The 25,800-nt window shown below is 41.7% G+C and overlaps 2 long non-coding RNA genes across 4 annotated transcripts; both read right to left on the reverse strand.

Moving 5' to 3' along the window:
- Nucleotides 1-6,774: 6,774 nt before the first annotated feature.
- On the reverse strand, nt 6,775-7,713 carry LOC139433106 (uncharacterized). Of its 2 annotated transcripts, none has more exons than XR_011642671.1 (3): nt 7,669-7,713; nt 6,944-7,022; nt 6,775-6,855 (listed from the first exon to the last, which is right to left on the reverse strand). It is a non-coding gene; the product is annotated as an uncharacterized lncRNA (long non-coding RNA). The 2 variants fall into 2 exon arrangements; XR_011642670.1 differs by having other exon boundaries at nt 6,776-6,858.
- A 13,763-nt stretch (nt 7,714-21,476) lies between these two features.
- On the reverse strand, nt 21,477-23,087 carry LOC139433075 (uncharacterized). Of its 2 annotated transcripts, XR_011642632.1 has the most exons (4): nt 23,043-23,087; nt 22,318-22,396; nt 22,121-22,229; nt 21,477-21,856 (listed from the first exon to the last, which is right to left on the reverse strand). It is a non-coding gene; the product is annotated as an uncharacterized lncRNA (long non-coding RNA). The 2 variants fall into 2 exon arrangements; XR_011642631.1 differs by lacking the exon at nt 21,477-21,856 and having other exon boundaries at nt 21,882-22,229.
- Between the last annotated feature and the right edge of the window lie 2,713 nt (nt 23,088-25,800).

Here is a 25,800-nt window from a genome sequence, read left to right on the forward strand (position 1 = left end):
TTTTGATTAGATTTCTAGCGAGAAGTGTATATTGTACTTTTAGAATCCACGCCCAGTGGACGGGTAGAATCTATAGTTTGATAGATATTACGAAGATTATTTGAGGTCTCGCCAGGAGAACGTGTATGTCTTTTCCCCCTATGAAAAGTTAGCGTCAACCCTCACCGGGTGAAAATAGTATTTCCGGTCTCTAGGTTTTCATAATAAAACCGTATTCCCCTCACTGACAAATGATTACACAGTAATATCTGCCATACTCATCCACTAAAATACATAAATTGTGTACACTGCTTTTGTGTTTTTCCCATAGATCTTTCCCTTTCGATTCTGAGGGACACATTTATTTTTTCAGAGGTCTTGATTGGCTAAAACATCGAACTACCCATAATCCTCAGCTATCGTTGAAGCTCGGTGATTGGATGTTTTAGCCGCACGTTGGGATATAGTGTTTATGAGATGTGAAATCCGAAAAAATTAATTTTAAATACTTTATTCCGCGTGTAATTGCTTTTCTCTTTGAAAGTCATCACATAACGTCATTGTAATACACGGTTTGGCTGCATTAAATATTACACATCTGCCGTAGTTCTTTATGTATAGAGCTCTGATTAGAAAAACCTTTGGACAAACTGGAAGAACTGCCACCGAAACATGAATATGTGACGTGGATCATAAATATATCAGCAATTACACAACATCTTCAATTTCTCGTCACACAATACGTCTCCTTGCAGTATCAATAGAAATTCGGCTGACTTTGACATTTGATCTAATTCGTAGATAGGTTATATTTACACCATAACAGTGCACAGCTGATAGAAAAGGACTTGTAGTTTTTAAAGATATTACTGATTTTCTTTGAATTAAAGAATGTAAATACTGAGTTGAGAGAATAGTCATGGAATTTGGGGTGATGGGAGACACATAATCACAATTTCAATAGCTTACCATTAAATGGCGGATATACCTCAGATATTAATGTGTAGAACTACAATATGTGAAATAATATAGCAATATCCTGTAAAATGTTGTGAAAACATGAATACAAATACACATCTTCAGATGTTATACATCAGGGCTTCTCAAACTCCGGACCGAGATCCGGATCCGGACCGAACTGCAAATCAATCCGGACCGAACCCTGGGTCCCATTATGAAAAAGAAAAATTATACAAAAAAAAAACGTTCTGATTCTGATGTAAATTCATGTGTATTTTCTTGTGTCTGACGCGTTGTGAGAATGAACGTGCATATATATTTACTTGTGAGCACGAGCGTGACTCACATTGCAGACCGCAAGTTAACCGCAAGTTTACCTTGACTTTCTAATGCTTCTAATGCCTTTTTTGCCGAGGTTCAAGACAAACAGTGCCATTTCTCCCACTAATTCAAGCCATCATACTGTATGTATGTATTGAATGTGTGTGTGTATACAGGGGCGCCATTTGCCGACAAGCAAGGCAGGCAATTGTGCTTGGACCAGAAGGGGGCCCCCAAAAGAAGGTAGATTAAGAAGGTCCACAGCAACGACAACATGAAACACCCTTTAATTTACTGCAACGACATGTCGCGCCGTAATAAACTGCTTCTTAGGCCCATTCCCAAACCGCCCCCTACACCCTACCCCTCCGTTTGCGCGTTCACGCGTAAGTTTGAGAAACCGGCTCGAGATACACTTTTTGTTATATTCCGTGGAATGCTCTTAACATCCCGATAGCAATGAATATCTTAAGTGCTTTGACAAAAAATCCATAACAACATTTAATCAGTGGAAGCCGTAGTACTGTAAAAAGCACGACCAATCATTTTAGCCGGGCCAGCAAAAATGATTGGATGGCCTACCTGCCTGTCCATCTGTGCACAAACTTATCTCGTGCCCTCATTGGTCATGAGCGCGTGTGTGTTGGAGGAGGGGCTCTGTAAGGAAGTGGCAGATTTTTTCCGGTTGTGTATTTTCAAATTCTAGCGATCTCGATCTGGTTTCTCCAAAATTACCTACCCCACCTTCAAGGTCTTCTTTTGAAAAAAAAAATCGTGGGGGTATCTAGAGATAAACATTAAGTCTGACAAAGTACTTAACGTCTAATATATTGCATAGTTTATTTTGGCACTTGACAATCACCTTCCCTGAATTTTACTCAGGTGTAACTAAAGTCTGATTTAAGGGTTGTTTATATTTCACATCATTAATCAGAATATACAAAGTAACTAAAATAATGTAGTGGAGTAAAAATAACCAGTTTAACCTCTGAATTGTAGTGGAGTAGAATTACAAATTAACAATAAATTGCATGTTGTACATGCTACTGTAACAAAACATTTCCCAACTTGGGATTGATAAAGTATATCTTATCTTAACCTGTTCTAATCCAGTTTTGTATAGTCTGCCATGGTTTCATTCCATTTCAAAGTGCTGTTTGCTTGGCGTAACCTTGGCGCACTGCCACTCCAACATCCATTCACAGAGCTTGAGAACTAATCACGGGGTTTGTCAAGCAAAGCGGATGTTGTAGTCCTAAATGATAGCTGAGGATTATGGGTAGTGTAGCGTCTTCAGCGATCCTAAACTAAACAAAAAACTATTTGTTTCTCTGAATCGAAGGTTAAAAACACAAAAGCATTGTACAACAATTTAAAGCAATCAACGTTGTGTAATTTACAAGGATAAACTGATGTTTTTTTAGTGATGAGTAATGCAGATATCACTGTGTAATCATTTGAGAGTGAAGGGAATATATCCGGTTTTATTATGAAAACTTTGAGACCGGAAATACTGTTTTCACCCCGTGAGGGTTGACGCCAACTTTACATGGAAGCTGCCATCAATATAAATGAATAGGGGAAAGACGTAGTATATACACATTCTCCTGGCGAGACCTCACATAATCTTCGTAATATCTATCAAACTGTAGATCCTACACATCCACTGGACCTGGATTCTAAAAGTACAATATGCACTTCTCGCTAGAAATCTAATCAAAAAGCATTTTAATGGCCAAACTATTCTACAATTTAGGATTTTCCAGAGAGGGTTATTTGTGAATATACGACCCTCCGGAGCGTTTGCAATTGCCGCAAATTGTGTTTCTTACACGACCACTAGAGGTGCTAAACTTTAAAATGTGGCAAAAGGTCGTAATAGAGCTGCTGAACAATCAACCTATTTGGTCGTTTTTTGGAGGAGGACAGGCTGGTAAAACGTCTGCGCTCAAATAAGCTCTAATTAAGATGGCCATCAACGCAGGAAAGCGTGGTGCACTCGTTATCTCTGGAGGTATTGAGTGTGATCAGCATTGTGTTTGCAGAGAAGGATGTTGTGTCGCTGCGTTTGTGCCTTGTTAGCCATGTGAGCTAACAAGCTGTGTGGCTTCAGAGCGCACACTGAAAGGCCCTGGTTTTCAGAGAGGGGATGAGACGGAGGTCATTGAAGAGTGATCTCTGTAGTGCTGCTCATCCTGGCAGCCGTTCTGACAGCAGTGCTGATTAAAGACAAGAAAAAAGGCTGGAAACAGGACGGATGAGAGGAGCAGGTCAAACTGTCAGTGTGGCCGTCAACATTGACACCAAAGCAGGGAGGTCCTCCTGCGTTGGTGTCAATGTCGACGCACTCAATATTCTCTGTTTGTATTTTAACTCATGGCCAACAAGAGTGTGAAATTGCCACTTCATACTCTTCAAACCAGTAGTGTAAAGTGACTAAGTAAATGTACTCATACTGTACTTAAAGAGCTTACGAAATGAAGGACAATACTGTTCTATTACGATAATATATATACCTATATTAATGGGAAATCATGTCATTCATGACAATATGCCCGCAGTATTTATAAAATCGTGGTTTATTACAACTTTCCATGCTCACTTCCGATGTTACACGACCGCTCCGAAACAAAACAGCTTTCGCCGGTTAGTGACGTCACGCACGTCACGAGTAGAACACCTGTTGAATAATACACTACCTCTGTGGCTGATGTCGGACTCTGGAGACAGAATCGAGTGACAGACAAAGACTCATTTTGGCGGAGATCCGATGCGGCAACAGAACACAGACTGGTATACATTTGACTTTAATTCATAGAGATTCTCAATAAATAGTAAATAAATAATAATAACATCGTAATGTAGCAGGCAAACTTGGCTCAGGCAACAGAACAGAGACTGGTATATACATTTGACTAAAATTCAGAGATTCTCAAAAATAGTAAATAAATAATAATGACTCTGCTGAAATAACCAGTTTAGATACATATAGCTGGTCCAGGCTGTTGTAAATTGACCAGCCAGTATATATTAGGCTGGAACGGTTGGCTGGAGAGGGGTTTTGGACAACTTCAGCTGGCCAGGAGGGCTGGTTTATCCATCTATCACCAGCTTATGTTTAATAATAGTATTGAATATACCCTGCTGGGAGCTTACCAGGATTCCAGGTGACCAGCATACATTAAATACTGGTATGATTATTTAAACAAGAGAAACATAAATATATTACAAAGATTCATTGTGTCATGTATTCTGGTATCTACAAAATAAAGACATTGTATAGTGTTCACAATAGTATTTTAATTTAATAAATAGCTAGTTAATATAATAAAATACACAGTAACAATACAATAATTATACAAATAACAACCAACCTGCAAATCAACCTACACATCAAAATAAATATATTATCTAAAACCGGTGCATTTGATTTAAAATAAAAAGTAATACATAGAATTCAATATTTAAATGGTAACAAAAACCGTAACACTATGTATGATAAGAACAAGGCAACAAAGAAAGTGTTTGTTGTTTTTCCTTGTTCATGTCTATAATGTTTCCCGTTGTGTAGCGTCCAGCCTTTCCCAATCTGACCTGCACTTCTGTCTGTTGAAGCCACTTCTTGAAGCAAACTGAAAAGAAATGTACAGATATAAGTACACTGTAAAAAGAAAACTTAATATTTACGGTAACATTTGGGCTGCTGTGGTTGCCAGAACAGTTAAAGTATAATACATTACAAATTACAGTTGGTTGGCATAGAGTCTAGACGTTACAGTCAACAATTGCTTATGGTGAATTACAATGGCAAAACAAATAGAGCTAGTGTACACGGTGCAGCTGTATCATCTGGGAAATAGAAGAATCGGATTCAGGATTCGGTATTGGCAGACAATCAATATCAAATGAATCGGATCATTATTAGCATCTGATCACCTTTGTCGACTTGCAGCCTAAATACAAAGATAACTCCACTCCTCTCCTACCACTCTTACCTCTAATAAGCCTTGGTAGAACTAGTGTCCGAGTCATAGGGTCCAGAGGCCTGTTACTACGAAGCCGGTTCAACCTAACCTGGATATGTTTGAGTTAGCCGGTTGGCCTAATCCAAAACATACGCGCTCTCGCTAAACCGTACGACGCGGGTTATCAAGTGGATCGCTCAAGCCAGCCGTGTCCTATCTAGTTAGGTGCGCGTTCACATGAAAGGGGTGGTATCTGGAGCATTCGGACCAATCACAAACATGGAAGAAGCGTACTGACAGCGCAGCGTCATACTTCCTGAATGAAAAGTGCACTTTAATACTAGTCAAATATGAAGAAGTTAAACTTTAACATCCATGACTTAAACACTTGATCAGGATCAAAGCCACAGAGCTGCAGCTGCAAGGTGAATACAGCTGGGAACAGAACACGTGTTTGAATGCGTACATTAACAGGTTTATGATATCACTGCCCCGTCTAAAACACGATCTGACTTTCATTACATTTGACTCGAGTGTTTCCTCAACTTAATGTGTTGCTTAAAATAATACTTCTGCATACAGTATGTGACGCTGTGAGTGTTGCACGGCCAGATACGGCTCAGCTGACTCAGATCAGGAGATATATGATACATTATGAAGTGATATGCCGCGGACTGTACTTAATGTACTCTGATCCGGTTACTTATGTTGTGGCCGATATTTAAGTAAGCTTTCTTAACGCTAATGTTATAATAGTCAGATTGCTCTGAAGATGGAGGTGATATTCTATTCATGTTCACGTTCACACAGTCGGTGATTTTTGCCGGCCGTCTTTCCTGCGACGGCAGCTTTTCTGTATTTCCTTTCTCCTGTAATATGACTTGATCGCTTTAAACTCCGCACACTGAGCTCTGATTGGTCAGCAGGCAGTGCTTTCACTGAGTTGAGCTCTTAGCCTGCAACCTAACCTGCTCCGGGGCAGTTTAGCCGTTCAGCATAAGTTACCATGGAGATCTAGCCCGCTAAAAAGAGAACCAGCTTCGTAGGACCGGAAAGCCGGAGTTTTCCCTGAAGTTAGCCGCGAAGAGAACATCCTGCTTCGTAGTACAGGCCTCAGGACTGACTGAAGACATGTGGAACAGAGGACAGGCATGGTTCCATGTACAGGAAACTGGAACTTTGAACAGGTGTTTTCATCTTTTCTGCCTGAAGATTCACAAGTTCTTGATCAGGTGTTTGATGTGGGCTGGCATGATCCTTTCTGCAGCGATAAATAAAGATTTTTTTTTAATAATGGTAATGATGGTAACAACAATAATATTAGTATAATTATGTATATAGCTAGCACTTACACAATTGCAAAGTGATTCTCACAACAAAAATAAAGAACAAAACAATATCAACAATAAAAAACAAATTATTACAGGAATGTTGAGACAAATAAATGTTTTTTCAGGAAATGACCTTCCAAAGGCTAAATTCAAACTCAATACCATAAATAACTGGGTACCAAAGTGCTTTACCTGATAGAACACGCTCCACGGAGCAGCAACCATCCGGCTCGGCCTTTTGCTGCATATCATCTCCTCCCTCTATCTCTCTCTCTCTGGTGTTAGGTTCCAGTAGATCTCTACTATCCAATAAAACAGAAATTCCCCAAAAAAATCATGTTAAAAACAATGACTTGCTGTTGGCATTGAAATGGATTAGAATCTCACCTTTTTCCTGGATGTCAGGAAGGCCATGGAGTCGTTCCCTTCAAGTCCGCAACCAGTCATAGGAGTTCAAATGCAAAGCCTGAATGATGACAAGAGCGAGAGACATACATTTTACAATTATATTTTTAATTCATACCAGAGCAGTGTGTACAGGCCCTGTACGACATGCAGAGAACAGATCAAATCCCCTGACAGACTCACACACTTTGGTGATGTCCTCATCTGATAATGTTTCATTTTTTAGCAGCAAAGTAACATGTATATGTCAGACCCAACTCATTTACAGTATGTTTTGCATCTCCTCAACAATGGTCTGTATAGTTGAGTAGAAAAAAACTGTCCCTACAATTTCAGGTAGATAACACACATTTGTAAGAAAAGTTTACAATGAAGCACAAAACCCCTCTTTGTATTAAGCGAGCTGCCACAGAAAGTGCAGCTTAACATGCTAACCTTTGGTGAGCTACAGTAAAGCTAACTTCATGCTCAACACAAAACCTTTAACGTGCATTACATTGACGATTTTAAACACAACTTAACTTTCTCTACTTGTAAGATAACGTTTAGTTAACTTACCCTTAAATAACTACATCACGTTTTTCAGTGGAAACACAAACTGCAGAAAACGTTGTTAGCTAAGACAGCTAGCTCTTAAGGGAAGTAACATAGCCTCATGGCAAACGTAAGGTTGAGTTAACGTAACGTTGTAAGAAAGCAAAACGAACCTTCGAGAAAGCGTTTACTCTCTCTCCTTAGCGGGCATTGTTGATAGTTCGAAACACGATCTCTTGATGTGCTGCCCCACACATCGTCGGTTTCATCGACCCCGGGTTACCTGGTCTAGCAAAGGTCCGCCTCGTACGACGCACTTGTTTTGTCCATATACGCAACATTTGATCATTTTTTGGCCACAAAAACATCCCATAACCAGATGTTGAGACGGCCCCACATCCCCATACAACATATCGCTTGCCAATTATTCTTGGCGTCTTATTGCTGTGCATCCTTTGTCGTAATATTTGGCCCTTCAATGCATTCAAACGGGACTGAGCTCAGCTGTGTTCCACTCATGACGTCACCGCCGGAAATGGCCGAAGTTGATGTTTCCGGCGCAACGAACGATTGTTACTTTCAAGAAAGAAAAAACAATGGGAACAAAGGTACACAGACTCAAATGTAAACGTTTTTTCATTCGTAAAGTTAATTTAGTTTGATTCGCTACAACAGTGGTCTCAGATATTGTGGTCACCGGATGTTGTCACTGGAGCGGGGGTAAAGACAGGAGCTCTCATACTGCTCCTCTGCAGTCTGCTACCACGAAGCTTAATAATATCCCAGAGGCACAGATGAAACACTTTCTCCACAGTGGCTGTTTACTGAGCAGCATGTTTGAAGTTGAGCTCAAGATGTCTTCATTTCTGTACCAGAGGAATGTTCCAAGGGAAACATTGTAATTCAGATAGTGAGCGAGGGAGAGAAACGAAAGGAAAGAGGGGGGTGGGAGCAGACAGACAGCATCCATTGCTTTCTACACCTGTGGCTACATACAGTGTAATGCAATACAGGAAAATGCAAGTAGATTTATGTGCCCACGTTCAGATTGTTATGCTGTTATCTTAAAAAAAACTTCATTAAACAGGGGGCTTAGAAAGCCCCTTCAAATTAAGAAAAGCCTGCTGTTAGCACCAGCAGGGCCATTATTTATTCTATCACTCCGCCTGCTCCTGCAGAACTGCACTGCAAACATCCAGGAAGTGGAGCTCTAAATGTCCAGTCCGTGTTCTACCCTCCTCTCTAGATGTCTGCTGTCGATGCAAAGCAACACAAAGGATTATCAGTCCAAGATCCAGCAACAACAAGTGAACATGTCTGCTATCCCCCAATTATCTCCTGAAAAGCACATCAAATAGAATGGTCTAACATTGGAAAGCATTGATTTTCTGTGGATGGCTAAAATGGCATTAAGTACCAGATGATACATTTAAAAAAAGGAAGAAAAAAGAACTCAATGTTTCACCCATAAGAGAAACAAACTCAACAAGTTAGTATTTTACACATGTTGTGATGAGTCCATGCGATCTGCCTGCAAATGTCCCCTCTGTAACTCCACCCATCAAATGAGATCCCAATGTTTGATCTGACAACTGATGCAGCTGCACACTGCGGAACAGAACCAACATGTGGTGCAGCATCAGTTGTGATCTGACAGAATAAATTGATCAATCTGTGACTTTGGTTCACTTCTGACCTGCAGCTTGTTTTTTGTTCATCTTCATTTCCATATTAATTGATAGGTCAGCTGCCATGAATGCACAACGCAGCCAGATCTGCCTGTTAATGGCTCAGCATATAAAGTAAAGATGGACTCATGATATGTCACACAATGCTGACCCCCACATAGACATGCCTCCTGAGCCAGCTGGCCACCCCCCTGCTGACGGTGTGGAACTGTTTTAACTCGTTGTGTTGCTGGACTCATCGCTCGCCCACAGGTCCACGGCCCTCTGGGAAAACTCCCACTGTAGCCAGATGGCCAGTTGCACCGGGCCTGACTAATTACAATATCTAGTGTGTGCAGATAGTTTAAAAGGACTTTGATATGGTGTAGTTATGGGCTGGATCAGCATCTTCTTCTTTCGTATAACGTATATGTCCAACTCGGTGTCGTGTAGCCATGCCCGCATCTCTGGTCCTAGGTCGAGAGGCTGGCTTTCCGAGGGTGGTCTATAAGGGGCAGATGGTGATTATATGGACAGCGGTCTGCTCAGGGTCACCGCACTCGCATGCCGCACTGTCCGCCAAGCCCACGTCTTCATCGTGGTTTTAAAGCGACCGACCCCAGTTCGTAGACGGTTTAGAGTGGTCCACTGCCGGCGCGGTAGGTCGTCTCCCTCCAATGGTGCCATCTCCTGGGTCCCAGATGTAACGGTGGATTCGGGAGGGCCCGGCTGACACCCACTCCTTCTTCCAAGCTGCTGCCAACCATGCATCTCTGGAGATGTCCTCAGAGGTGGAGTTGAGCATCTCTTGAGCTGCTATGTTGTAGGTGGTGGAGGGACTTGAGTCTGTTTGGAGGTGCTGGAGTTATTGTGGTGTGGTGCAGGATGTGCCAGTCATACTTTTGTGCCTTCCTGGCCAGGGCGAGGGTGGCAGCCTCCCGTCGGAGGCGGCCGGTGCTATTCCCGCAAGGACTGGCAAGAGGGACACAGGGGTAGGCTTTAAGCATCCAGTTATTATTCGAAGGGAGGTATTGATAGCCACGTCGACCTTTTTCGCATGAGGGCTTCTGCTCCAGACTGGGGCGCAGTATTCGGCTGCAGAGAAGACCCAGGGCTTGAGTGGATATTCGCAGCGTCTTAGCGGAGGCTCCCCAGGTTGTTCCAGCGACGGCGGAGGATCAGCGCGACCCTGGATGTCACCTTGGCCTTGACTTCTTCCAGGTGTTTATTAAAGGACAATGTCCGATCAGACGCACTCAAGATACTTCGGGGCTTGCTGGACCTCCAGACATTTGTTGTCAACGCGCACCTCAAGTTCCCTCTTGGCTTCTCTGGTGCTAAGGTGGTATGCCGCTGCGACTGTTTTCCCGATGATGAGCTGTAGGCGCCACCTTCGGAGGTATGCTACTAGTGTGCCCCATGTCTTCGTTAAGACCCCTCTTCCATCGCCTTCCACGTTGGTCGGCTCAGCATGATGGCAAGATCGTCTGCGTAGCCATACTTTCTGGATGTTGTATCAGGTAGGTCGTGGATGTAAATATTGAACAGCATCGGCGAGAGAAACAGACCCCTGCGGTTACCCCCCGTTCTTCAGTCTTCTGAGCCTACTGCCACTGGCCATTGCTGGTCTGGAGGATTAAGCTACGGTTGGAAAGAGTCTCCATGATGAACTTCACCATGTGGCGGTCCGGTATTGTCCTCAGCAGCTTCAGGTGGAGTCCCCGGAGCCACACAGTGTCATATGCAGCAGTCAGATCCAAATACACTACCCCAGCTTTCTCATTGGCCTGGAAGCTGTCCTCGATTGTCCTGGCAGAGTAGTGTTACCTGGTCTGCTGTTGATCTTCCACGACGGAAACCAGCTTGTTCCCGTGGGAGCTGGGAGTCCACCACTGGCTCGATGCGGCTATGGATCATCCTCTCCAAGATCTTAAATGGGACACAGAGCAATGAGATTGGTCTGTATGACTTGGGGTCTTCTGCAGATTTATTTGGCTTTGGCAGAGCTATGACAGAGGCACGGCGCCAAGTTCTTTGGGAGCTTTAATCTCTGGTAGCATGATGTGTAGAAAGCACAGAGCCAGCCAGATGTTGTTGAGCTCTGGTGGATGACGAACTCCGGGGTGGATGTTGTCACGGCCAGGGGATTTGCCTGGCTTGAGCTTGCTCATGGCCTCACTGAGTTCCTCTGCTGTGAATTCTCCCGAGAGGTTGGGAATCGACACTGGCCGCTCCCGAGATGCAAGACACCTCACGCGATTGTCAGTCGGGGCAAAGGCTTTGTCAGCATACCGGGAAGCGGCCGTCTTCATGAGCTGGGATGCGGATGGCGTTTGCTGTGGACTGGGCAGCTGTGGGGTGTTGTATTTCTGCCTGTGAGCTGGTTTGATGGTCTGCCACGCCTTGCGACTAGAATGGGTGAAGTCGATTGATTCAACGACCTCTGTCCATCTGGCCCTGCGGGTGATATCTAGCTTCTTGAGCAGTGCCTGCTGCAGTCACATCCACCTCTTCTCTGGAGCTAGCCCTCTGGTGGTCACACAGAAGGTGGCTGCATTCCTCGTCCCAACCCGGGATGTTAATTCCTGTTATAGCCACGTGGGATGGACTTCTTTGCCGCACCCAGGAGGACCTGGCAATAGGCTGCATAGGCCGTATCCAGGTCGGCTGTGCCTGGGTCTGGCAGGGCCAGCTGACATTCTTTCAGTCTCCTCAGCATACGACTCCCAGTTGGCCTTTCGGAAGTTCCATCGCTTGACGGGTTTCCCTGGTACCGGTTCCACCAGTGATGGGACTTTAATGATGGATGGTCGGTGATGTGAGCGGGAGGAAACCTGTCCAGGACGCGTCTCACCGGTATCGGGTCGTTACTGTGGCATGTGGCGAAGGCCAGGTCCGGGTTGGTGGAGGTGTTCCAGCGTGCAGAGAAGAAGGTTGGAGGCTCCTTGGGGTCATACAGCAGCAGTTGCATCAGTGTTGGAGGCCCATTCACTCAGCGCCACTCCATTAGGTGTTGTGTAGTTGTAACCCCAGTCTGTGTGCTGACAGTTGAAGTCCCCTGCATAGATGGCAGGTGCAGTTATTGATGGGAGTGACGTCGTGGACAGCTCTGATGGTGGGGGCTTATATACGTTGACGACTGATGTTCCTGGATATTTGTAACCAGCCACTCGATGTTAGAGCCTGGTGGGGATTGGCTACTGGCTGACCAGCTTATTTCAGTCCGGACGAACGTTGCTACACCGTGTTGCTTGCTGTAGATGGACCCAGCGAGATGGAACCCAGGGATCTTGATGATGTTGTCTGATGTGCAGTGTGTCTCCTGCAGGAGCAGAACCGCTGCCCCATTGGAATCAGCCAGGTGACGCAGGACTTCGAGTTTGGCGGTTGTTAGGCCCTCGACATTGAGTTGAAGCACTGACAGGCCTCGGTTTTCGACGGTCGGGATGATTGCCCGTCTGCCGGTCCTAAGCCTGCCAGCTCGACGTTTGGTTGGCGACATTAGTTTCACAAGTTGGTCCTTGCACCATTTCTTGTACTTGCAGAGGAGGCCACGTGGAGGCTGTCGTCTTCTCCTCCTGGATCAGCATGAGATGTTTGATATCAATACGACCGGAAGTTTTCTAGAGGGAACGCTGGCGTGTTTTTTGCCGCTCTTCTTGCCTTCGTGTCCATCACTCCCTGCCGTCAATTATTTTTCACATACACAGCGAAAGATTGTTCTGCTCTGGTTTTGTGTTTCTGCCATCTCCGTTGCTTCAACCGATTATGTTTGGGTGCTGTTTAGCTCCTAGCCTCTGCCGTCCTGCCATGAGCTAAACAAGCTCACCATCATGCTCTGCTATCCGTGGAATCCCCGCTCCGGAATACCCTGACTGGGCTCCTCTCTGCCCCGCTCCCAGGACTATCAACAAACCCTCCCTCAGTCCTGCCATCTCAACTGGGGTGTTTTCCATCACCGCTGCTGGGGTTCGGGGTCCGGTTTCTACTAGGCTAATGTTGCTAGCTGCTAGCTGGCTCGCTGTTTTTCATCGGGATGTTAAGAGCTGTTAACATCCCTTCAGTATGGCAGCCCCCACTCTCTGGAACGCTTCTCCCTGTGGAGATCCACAGCATACCCACGCTTGAAGCCTTCAAAAGGGCTCTCAAGTCCCATCTGTCTGCCAAGGCCTTTGGCCCCAAATCTATTTGTTGTTTTGTCTGTATAACTGTTCGACTGACTGCCTTTTGTTATGTTTGTTATGTTGGTTCACTCCTGTTCTAACTTGTAAAGCGACCTTGGGTCTCATGAAAGACGCTATACAAATCCAAGTTATTATTATTATATGCCAACACAGGAAATATGCTTGTGAGTTTTTAATCAAACTGAAGCCCCTTATAGGTTCATTGATGTTTGGATGTAATAACCAGCATGCCTACCTCCCTAGGTCCAGCACCATAACTGCTGTTGATAAAGCCTCACATTCCTGGTTAATGGACACAGACATACGTGCAACACATCAAACTGGTGGAGGGCTCTGCCCCTGGCTGACATGTCCAACACCTTTTGATAGGGGGATCATGTCCAGCTGCTGCAACATCTGGCCAACTGTGCCCTAGGCCTTTAGCCTGAGTACGCAACTACAGAGTTGAAGGACGCAGAAAGTGCAATGGCAAATGGCACTGTACTTGGTCAGAGGCTACATCTGGGCTGTTACGTTAACAAATCATTATGTTTCCTTGTACAAGAATAATTGTGTTGTATTTGATATAACAATACTTACATTTTTAAACAGTGTAAATGTTTTCAGTTTATTTCTAGAATAGCAAATCATTTTAACGTGCATTACATCTTTTTAGTACCTCTAATTTAGTCATTAGATGCATGACTAGAGCCCAGTTTAAGTCATGTAACTTTGAACTTTTTTGTCGATAAAGGATTCAAACAAAATCTGATTGTAGTGAAGACCGTAGATGATGTAGATCAAAAGTGATATTATCTTTGTAGATGAAGATTGCTAAAAAAATTACATTCCTACAAACGTGTGTTTTTTGGGTTAAAGACTAATCTAAGCTACCATAAACCTAAACAATAGAAAACATTATTTTCTTTTTAATTTGGTGATCTTACCCTTGAACTACCTCAATACCAAAATAAAGTATTACATTCGCCTTCAACAATAAGTGTCTGATTTAGGTCGCTTCACCAGCTCTCAATCTCAATCTTTATTTATTTATATAGCACATTTAAAACAACCTTCGGCTGACCAAAGTGCTGTACAGGGCAGGCAGTAACTACAATAGTGAATAGCCCAATGGGAGTACGATAATAAAACAATAATTAAAAACATAATAAAAGCACAATAACTAGAAACATATAAAAAATAATAAATAAAAAACACATACAAATATAAAAATGTAATGCTCAACTAGTATTAAAAGCCAGTGCAAAGAGGTGAGTTTTTAGCTGGGATTTAAAAAGTTCAATAGACTCAGCATGTCAGGGTTTAGTGCTAGTATGCTGTTAGCTGTTGTGTTTTAGTGTTTTGTCTATCGGTCTGTTGATAATAATCACTATACTCTCTCTCTCCAGGTGTCGGCACTTCCTGTCCGTGTGGCACCTGCTAGACTGATTGTTGTTCCCGCCCCTGATTGTGTCCACCTGTGCCCCATTACCTAATATGTATATTTAGTCCTTCTCTCCCTTTGTCTGGTGTTGGTTCGTCTTGTGTTATCGTTAGATCCATGCCTGTTTACCAGAGATCGATATTACAGTACCTAGTAGATCCTAGTGATTCCATGGAGAGTCCTAGTAGAACCTAGAAGTCATTGATAGCTTTGGTTTCTGTCCAATAAAGACTATTACCAAGCAACAGAATCGAGCATCTGAGTTCTTACGAGCCCATCGTATCACAGCAGTCCGGATATGTGCTGGGAGGCTGTTCCACAGTCTGGGAGCTGCAACACTGAAGGCCCTGTCACCTCTGGTTTTTTTCCTGCTCTGTTCACTGCTTTTCTGGACTGCTCCAGTAAAATACAACAAGTCCTCCAACTCATACGACCCAATAGGTCGATTGCTCAGCAGCTTATTACGACCTATAGTCACGTTTTAAAGTTTAGCACCTCTAGTGGTCGTGTAAGAAACAACAATATGCGACAATTGCACGCTCCGGAGGGTCATTTATTCACAAATAACCCTCTCTGGAAAATCCTAAATTGTAGTATAGTTTGGCCATTAAAATGCCTTTTGATTAGATTTCTAGCGAGAAGTGTATATTGTACTTTTAGAATCCACGCCCAGTGGACGGGTAGAATCTATAGTTTGATAGATATTACGAAGATTATTTGAGGTCTCGCCAGGAGAACGTGTATGTCTTTTCCCCCTATGAAAAGTTAGCGTCAACCCTCACCGGGTGAAAATAGTATTTCCGGTCTCTAGGTTTTCATAATAAAACCGTATTCCCCTCACTGACAAATGATTACACAGTAATATCTGCCATACTCATCCACTAAAATACATAAATTGTGTACACTGCTTTTGTGTTTTTCCCATAGATCTTTCCCTTTCGATTCTGAGGGACACATTTATTTTTTCAGAGGTCTTGATTGGCTAAAACATCGAACTACCCATAATCCTCAGCTATCGTTGAAGCTCGGTGATTGGATGTTTTAGCCGCACGTTGGGATATAGTGTTTATGAGATGTGAAATCCGAAAAAATTAATTTTAAATACTTTATTCCGCGTGTAATTGCTTTTCTCTTTGAAAGTCATCACATAACGTCATTGTAATACACGGTTTGGCTGCATTAAATATTACACATCTGCCGTAGTTCTTTATGTATAGAGCTCTGATTAGAAAACCTTTGGACAAACTGGAAGAACTGCCACCGAAACATGAATATGTGACGTGGATCATAAATATATCAGCAATTACACAACATCTTCAATTTCTCGTCACACAATACGTCTCCTTGCAGTATCAATAGAAATTCGGCTGACTTTGACATTTGATCTAATTCGTAGATAGGTTATATTTACACCATAACAGTGCACAGCTGATAGAAAAGGACTTGTAGTTTTTAAAGATATTACTGATTTTCTTTGAATTAAAGAATGTAAATACTGAGTTGAGAGAATAGTCATGGAATTTGGGTGATGGGAGACACATAATCACAATTTCAATAGCTTACCATTAAATGGCGGATATACCTCAGATATTAATGTGTAGAACTACAATATGTGAAATAATATAGCAATATCCTGTAAAATGTTGTGAAAACATGAATACAAATACACATCTTCAGATGTTATACATCAGGGCTTCTCAAACTCCGGACCAAGGTCCGAATCCGGACCAAACTGCAAATCAATCCGGACCGAACCCTGTGTCCCATTATTAAAAAAGAAAAATTATACAAAATAAAAACGTTCTGATTCTGATGTAAATTAATGTATATTTTCTTGAGTCTGACGCGTTGTGAGAATGAACGGGCATATATATTTACTTGTGTGCGCGAGCGTGACACGCATTGCAGACCGCAAGTTAACCGCAAGTTTACCTTGACTTTCTAATGCTTCTAATGCCTTTTTTGCCGAGGTTCAAGACAAACAGTGCCATTTCTCCCACTAATTCAAGCCATCATACTGTATGTATGTATTGAATGTGTGTGTGTATACAGGGGCGCCATTTGCCGACAAGCAAGGCAGGCAATTGTGCTTGGACCAGAAGGGGGCCCCCAAAGAAGGTAGATTAAGAAGGTCCACAGCAACGACAACATGAAACACCCTTTAATTTACTGCAACGACATGTCGCGCCGTAATAAACTGCTTCTTAGGCCCATTCCCAAACCGCCCCCTACACCCTACCCCTCCGTTTGCGCGTTCACGCGTAAGTTTGAGAAACCGGCTCGAGATACACTTTTTGTTATATTCCGTGGAATGCTCTTAACATCCCGATAGCAATGAATATCTTAAGTGCTTTGACAAAAAATCCATAACAACATTTAATCAGTGGAAGCCGTAGTACTGTAAAAAGCACGACCAATCATTTTAGCCGGGCCAGCAAAAATGATTGGATGGCCTACCTGCCTGTCCATCTGTGCACAAACTTATCTCGTGCCCTCATTGGTCATGAGCGCGTGTGTGTTGGAGGAGGGGCTCTGTAAGGAAGTGGCAGATTTTTTCCGGTTGTGTATTTTCAAATTCTAGCGATCTCGATCTGGTTTCTCCAAAATTACCTACCCCACCTTCAAGGTCTTCTTTTGAAAAAAAAAATCGTGGGGGTATCTAGAGATAAACATTAAGTCTGACAAAGTACTTAACGTCTAATATATTGCATAGTTTATTTTGGCACTTGACAATCACCTTCCCTGAATTTTACTCAGGTGTAACTAAAGTCTGATTTAAGGGTTGTTTATATTTCACATCATTAATCAGAATATACAAAGTAACTAAAATAAATGTAGTGGAGTAAAAATACCAGTTTAACCTCTGAATTGTAGTGGAGTAGAATTACAAATTAACAATAAATTGCATGTTGTACATGCTACTGTAACAAAAACATTTCCCAACTTGGGATTGATAAAGTATATCTTATCTTAACCTGTTCTAATCCAGTTTTGTATAGTCTGCCATGGTTTCATTCCATTTCAAAGTGCTGTTTGCTTGGCGTAACCTTGGCGCACTGCCACTCCAACATCCATTCACAGAGCTTGAGAACTAATCACGGGGTTTGTCAAGCAAAGCGGATGTTGTAGTCCTAAATGATAGCTGAGGATTATGGGTAGTGTAGCGTCTTCAGCGATCCTAAACTAAACAAAAAACTATTTGTTTCTCTGAATCGAAGGTTAAAAACACAAAAGCATTGTACACAATTTAAAGCAATCAACGTTGTGTAATTTACAAGGATAAACTGATGTTTTTTAGTGGATGAGTAATGCAGATATCACTGTGTAATCATTTGAGAGTGAAGGGAATATATCCGGTTTTATTATGAAAACTTTGAGACCGGAAATACTGTTTTCACCCCGTGAGGGTTGACGCCAACTTTACATGGAAGCTGCCATCAATATAAATGAATAGGGGAAAGACGTAGTATATACACATTCTCCTGGCGAGACCTCACATAATCTTCGTAATATCTATCAAACTGTAGATCCTACACATCCACTGGACCTGGATTCTAAAAGTACAATATGCACTTCTCGCTAGAAATCTAATCAAAAAGCATTTTAATGGCCAAACTATTCTACAATTTAGGATTTTCCAGAGAGGGTTATTTGTGAATATACGACCCTCCGGAGCGTTTGCAATTGCCGCAAATTGTTGTTTCTTACACGACCACTAGAGGTGCTAAACTTTAAAATGTGGCAAAAGGTCGTAATAAGCTGCTGAACAATCAACCTATTTGGTCGTTTTTTGGAGGAGGACAGGCTGGTAAAACGTCTGCGCTCAAATAAGCTCTAATTAAGATGGCCATCAACGCAGGAAAGCGTGGTGCACTCGTTATCTCTGGAGGTATTGAGTGTGATCAGCATTGTGTTGCAGAGAAGGATGTTGTGTCGCTGCGTTGTGCCTTGTTAGCCATGTGAGCTAACAAGCTGTGTGGCTTCAGAGCGCACACTGAAAGGCCCTGGTTTTCAGAGAGGGGATGAGACGGAGGTCATTGAAGAGTGATCTCTGTAGTGCTGCTCATCCTGGCAGCCGTTCTGACAGCAGTGCTGATTAAAGACAAGAAAAAGGCTGGAAACAGGACGGATGAGAGGAGCAGTCAAACTGTCAGTGTGGCCGTCAACATTGACACCAAAGCAGGGAGGTCTCCTGCGTTGGTGTCAATGTCGACGCACTCAATATTCTCTGTTTGTATTTTAACTCATGGCCAACAAGAGTGTGAAATTGCCACTTCATACTCTTCAAACCAGTAGTGTAAAGTTACTAAGTAAATGTACTCATACTGTACTTAAAGAGCTTACGAAATGAAGGACAATACTGTTCTTATTACGATAATATATATACTATTATTAATGGGAAATCATGTCATTCATGACAATATGCCCGCAGTATTTATAAATCGTGGTTTATTACAACTTTCCATGCTCACTTCCGATGTTACACGACCGCTCCGAACAAAACAGCTTTCGCCGGTTAGTGACGTCACGCACGTCACGAGTAGAACACCTGTTGAATAATACACTACCTCTGTGGCTGATGTCGGACTCTGGAGACAGAATCGAGTGACAGACAAGACTCATTTGGCGGAGATCCGATGCGGCAACAGAACACAGACTGGTATACATTTGACTTTAATTCATAGAGATTCTCAATAAATAGTAAATAAATAATAATACATCGTAATGTAGCAGGCAAACTTGGCTCAGGCAACAGAACAGAGACTGGTATATACATTTGACTAAAATTCAGAGATTCTCAAAAAATAGTAAATAAATAATAATGACTCTGCTGAAATAACCAGTTTAGATACATATAGCTGGTCAGGCTGTTGTAAATTGACCAGCCAGTATATATTAGGCTGGAACGGTTGGCTGGAGAGGGGTTTTGGACACTTCAGCTGGCCAGGAGGGCTGGTTTATCCATCTATCACCAGCTTATGTTTAATAATAGTATTGAATATACCCTGCTGGGAGCTTACCAGGATTCCAGGTGACCAGCATACATTAAATACTGGTATGATTATTTAAACAAGAGAACATAAATATATTACAAAGATTCATTGTGTCATGTATTCTGGTATCTACAAAATAAAGACATTGTATAGTGTTCACAATAGTATTTTAATTTAATAAATAGCTAGTTAATATAATAAAATACACAGTAACAATACAATAATTATACAAATAACAACCAACCTGCAAATCAACCTACACATCAAAATAAATATATTATCTAAAACCGGTGCATTTGATTTAAAATAAAAGTAATACATATAATTCAATATTTAAATGGTAACAAAAACCGTAACACTATGTATGATAAGAACAAGGCAACAAAGAAAGTGTTTGTTGTTTTTCCTTGTTCATGTCTATAATGTTTCCCGTTGTGTAGCGTCCAGCCTTTCCCAATCTGACCTGCACTTCTGTCTGTTGAAGCCACTTCTTGAAGCAAACTGAAAAGAAATGTACAGATATAAGTACACTGTAAAAAGAAAACTTAATATTTACGTTAACATTTGGGCTGCTGTGGTTGCCAGAACAGTTAAAGTATAATACATTACAAATTACAGTTGGTTGGCATAGAGTCTAGACGTTACAGTCAACAATTGCTTATGGTGAATTACAATGGCAAAAACAAATAGAGCTAGTGTACACGGTGCAGCTGTATCATCTGGGAAATAGAAGAATCGGATCAGGATTCGGTATTGGCAGACAATCAATATCAAATGAATCGGATCATTATTAGCATCTGATCACCTTTGTCGACTTGCAGCCTAAATACAAAGATAACTCCACTCCTCTCCTACCACTCTTACCTCTAATAAGCCTTGGTAGAACTAGTGTCCGAGTCATAGGGTCCAGAGGCCTGTACTACGAAGCCGGTTCAACCTAACCTGGATATGTTTGAGTTAGCCGGTTGGCCTAATCCAAAACATACGCGCTCTCGCTAAACCGTACGACGCGGGTTATCAAGTGGATCGCTCAAGCCAGCCGTGTCCTATCTAGTTAGGTGCGCGTTCACATGAAAGGGGTGGTATCTGGAGCATTCGACCAATCACAAACATGGAGAAGCGTACTGACAGCGCAGCGTCATACTTCCTGAATGAAAAGTGCACTTTAATACTAGTCAAATATGAAGAAGTTAAACTTTAAACATCCATGACTTAAACACTTGATCAGGATCAAAGCCACAGAGCTGCAGCTGCAAGGTGAATACAGCTGGGAACAGAACACGTGTTTGAATGCGTACATTAACAGGTTTATGATATCACTGCCCCGTCTAAAACACGATCTGACTTTCATTACATTTGACTCGAGTGTTTCCTCAACTTAATGTGTTGCTTAAAATAATACTTCTGCATACAGTATGTGACGCTGTGAGTGTTGCACGGCCAGATACGGCTCAGCTGACTCAGATCAGGAGATATATGATACATTATGAAGTGATATGCCGCGGACTGTACTTAATGTACTCTGATCCGGTTACTTATGTTGTGGCCGATATTTAAGTAAGCTTTCTTAACGCTAATGTTATAATAGTCAGATTGCTCTGAAGATGGAGGTGATATTCTATTCATGTTCACGTTCACACAGTCGGTGATTTTTGCCGGCCGTCTTTCCTGCGACGGCAGCTTTTCTGTATTTCCTTTCTCCTGTAATATGACTTGATCGCTTTAAACTCCGCACACTGAGCTCTGATTGGTCAGCAGGCAGTGCTTTCACTGAGTTGAGCTCTTAGCCTGCAACCTAACCTGCTCCGGGGCAGTTTAGCCGTTCAGCATAAGTTACCATGGAGATCTAGCCCGCTAAAAAGAGAACCAGCTTCGTAGGACCGGAAAGCCGGAGTTTTCCCTGAAGTTAGCCGCGAAGAGAACATCCTGCTTCGTAGTACAGGCCTCAGGACTGACTGAAGACATGTGGAACAGAGGACAGGCATGGTTCCATGTACAGGAAACTGGAACTTTGAACAGGTGTTTTCATCTTTTCTGCCTGAAGATTCACAAGTTCTTGATCAGGTGTTTGATGTGGGCTGGCATGATCCTTTCTGCAGCGATAAATAAAGATTTTTTTTTTAATAATGGTAATGATGGTAACAACAATAATATTAGTATAATTATGTATATAGCTAGCACTTACACAATTGCAAAGTGATTCTCACAACAAAAATAAAGAACAAAACAATATCAACAATAAAAAACAAATTATTACAGGAATGTTGAGACAAATAAATGTTTTTTTCAGGAAATGACCTTCCAAAGGCTAAATTCAAACTCAATACCATAAATAACTGGGTACCAAAGTGCTTTACCTGATAGAACACGCTCCACACGGAGCAGCAACCATCCGGCTCGGCCTTTTGCTGCATATCATCTCCTCCCTCTATCTCTCTCTCTCTGGTGTTAGGTTCCAGTAGATCTCTACTATCCAATAAAACAGAAATTCCCCAAAAAAATCATGTTAAAAACAATGACTTGCTGTTGGCATTGAAATGGATTAGAATCTCACCTTTTTCCTGGATGTCAGGAAGGCCATGGAGTCGTTCCCTTCAAGTCCGCAACCAGTCATAGGAGTTCAAATGCAAAGCCTGAATGATGACAAGAGCGAGAGACATACATTTTACAATTATATTTTTAATTCATACCAGAGCAGTGTGTACAGGCCCTGTACGACATGCAGAGAACAGATCAAATCCCCTGACAGACTCACACACTTTGGTGATGTCCTCATCTGATAATGTTTCATTTTTTAGCAGCAAAGTAACATGTATATGTCAGACCCAACTCATTTACAGTATGTTTTGCATCTCCTCAACAATGGTCTGTATAGTTGAGTAGAAAAAAACTGTCCCTACAATTTCAGGTAGATAACACACATTTGTAAGAAAAGTTTACAATGAAGCACAAAACCCCTCTTTGTATTAAGCGAGCTGCCACAGAAAGTGCAGCTTAACATGCTAACCTTTGGTGAGCTACAGTAAAGCTAACTTCATGCTCAACACAAAACCTTTAACGTGCATTACATTGACGATTTTAAACACAACTTAACTTTCTCTACTTGTAAGATAACGTTTAGTTAACTTACCCTTAAATAACTACATCACGTTTTTCAGTGGAAACACAAACTGCAGAAAACGTTGTTAGCTAAGACAGCTAGCTCTTAAGGGAAGTAACATAGCCTCATGGCAAACGTAAGGTTGAGTTAACGTAACGTTGTAAGAAAGCAAAACGAACCTTCGAGAAAGCGTTTACTCTCTCTCCTTAGCGGGCATTGTTGATAGTTCGAAACACGATCTCTTGATGTGCTGCCCCACACATCGTCGGTTTCATCGACCCCGGGTTACCTGGTCTAGCAAAGGTCCGCCTCGTACGACGCACTTGTTTTGTCCATATACGCAACATTTGATCATTTTTTGGCCACAAAAACATCCCATAACCAGATGTTGAGACGGCCCCACATCCCCATACAACATATCGCTTGCCAATTATTCTTGGCGTCTTATTGCTGTGCATCCTTTGTCGTAATATTTGGCCCTTCAATGCATTCAAACGGGACTGAGCTCAGCTGTGTTCCACTCATGACGTCACCGCCGGAAATGGCCGAAGTTGATGTTTCCGGCGCAACGAACGATTGTTACTAACTGACAACTTTTGTATGCTGTTATAATCGTGATTTATTAAAAATAGATCAATAATAAAAAAATCATATGGCACATTCCACAATACAAATGCAACCTCTATCATATACTAAGCCCACTAACAGGTGCTAAAAGCATTTCGTAAGCTCTTTAAGTACAATTTTGAGGTAGGCTACTACTTTCCTTGATTATTTCCATTTTCTACTTTTTACTTCTACTCCACAAAAATTCAGAGGCAAATGGTGTACTTTTACTCCACTACATGTATGTAATCCCTTTAGTTACTTTACAGATGTGGATGAATGATGTGAAATCTAACCAAGTGTTGAATCAGACTTTAGTTCCGCCTGGAGTAAATCCACCAGCTACCCTGCAGTCTACAAAGTCATTCAAACTAGCTGCGGCGGTGTTATGCCGTGTGTGCATGCACCTTGCGGGAGCGCGCACAGCATAAAGCAAAACCTCCCAGACATGTGTTGATCTGTACGGCAAAGTACGGTTTGGAAACGATATCATTTCCTTTTGGAGGGCAGCATACCACGGGATAACACCAGAGCCTCGCTGCGGGGAAACGTTGGCGCTGTTCCGAGTTTGTTCTAATCTGTCAAAATGACAGACTGCTTTCAGATTTTTCCGTCATTGTTAAATAAAATATTCGGTTAACGCGACCACTGCTGTCCCGGCAACATCAGTACCAAGCGAGAGAGTTTTTTCGAGTGCAGGGGATATTGTAAATGCCCAAACATCCCAGCTTCTAAATACCTGGAAATGTGGACATTCTCATATTCCTAAAAACCTGTCTGATGATGCTGAGTGAGTGACTAGTGAGTTTGAGTTACTTGAAAAACTAAAGTGACACTTGATTTATTTTATTGCAGTGTCTGATTATTAAATGTCCTTGTTTATTTGTGAGATGCAGTGGCACAAAGAAAATGCCTACTTTGTTTGGTAGTACTAGTAGGTACAAACACACTGGTTTTCTTGTTCCAGTCTGTTACTGTCACTTTGTTTTTGACATTTTTAAATACTGCTATCCTACTAAAATGCTGTACAAATCAGATTTATTATTTAATAAAGAAACATTTTTCAAGTAAAGTTTTTTTTATTGAAACAATCTTTTTTACATTCCCCCCCAACCTTTATTATTCAATATCGCGATAAATACCGTACCGTGGACTTGTTATCGCGATATTATCGTACCGTGAGTTTTTGGTATCGTTACATCCCTAATCATTATAAAACATATCATATATATTATTCTGAAATGGACCAATCTGCACAATGACTACTTTTACTTTTGGTACTTTAAGGATATTTTTATGCTAATACTTTTCTACTTTTACTTCTTGAGTAACATTTTGATTGAAGGACTTTTACTTGTAAGAGAGTATTCCTACACTCTGCTACTTAGGTACAAGATCTAAGTTGTTCTCCCACCTCTAGCTGAAACAAAGCGAGGGCTTTCTCTCTCATTCTGAGCGTTATTCTCGTGTATCTGCAGAGACAGAGGTCAGGATGGAGTGATACCATTGCTCTGCATGCTGACTGTTACAGAGCCTTTGATATATACGTGTGGAATGCTGAATTAAATTTGATTAAATAGTAATTGAGCTGATACATTTGCTCAATGGTTTATAACTTTTTTTATATTGTCATTATCTCAATGATTTTCATTCATCACTAATGTTTTTACCAAACATTAACACATGGCATCTGTAATTCCGATTTTCTTCACATTTGTCTAATCTACAAATAAAGAAAAATAGTACATAAGCATAGAGATTTTTCATAGACAAAGGCATACCTGTGGTACATAATGTTAATGCATATTATCTGTTTTTTAAGTTAGGTTGTGTTGTTGTGATTTCTCTTTTAATTATTATTCTTAAATCCTTAGCATAATTTACCATAAGTTTGTCATTATTAATACATCAATGCAAATGTCTCTTGTTTCTAAATACAATCCTGATTTCTTAATATAAGATCACATGATAAACTTAACATGCTAGGCCGAAGTCCTACAAAAGCCTTATCACAAGATACATGTTAGGTTGCCTACAGTATTATGTTTTGATAAAAGCAGCCAATAACTATTCTAATGGGAGCTATTTATGTTTTCTAATGTGAGGTTCATGAATAGAAGGGGCAGGAACTCAAACAAGTTCATAGCCACGCAAGGTTTCATTGCAGTTCTGCTGGAAAAACTGAAAGGTTGAATTTAATTAAATGTATTATGTCAACACATTTCACATAACTGTATTGAAAGCAATAATATTAAGTTGAAACTATCTAAACCTAACATTATTGCATTCAACTAACCCATTACAGTTATGTGAAATGTGTTGACATAAAGC

The sequence above is a fragment of the Pseudochaenichthys georgianus genome, chromosome 24, assembly GCF_902827115.2.
Source record: "Pseudochaenichthys georgianus chromosome 24, fPseGeo1.2, whole genome shotgun sequence".
NCBI lineage: Eukaryota > Metazoa > Chordata > Actinopteri > Perciformes > Channichthyidae > Pseudochaenichthys > Pseudochaenichthys georgianus.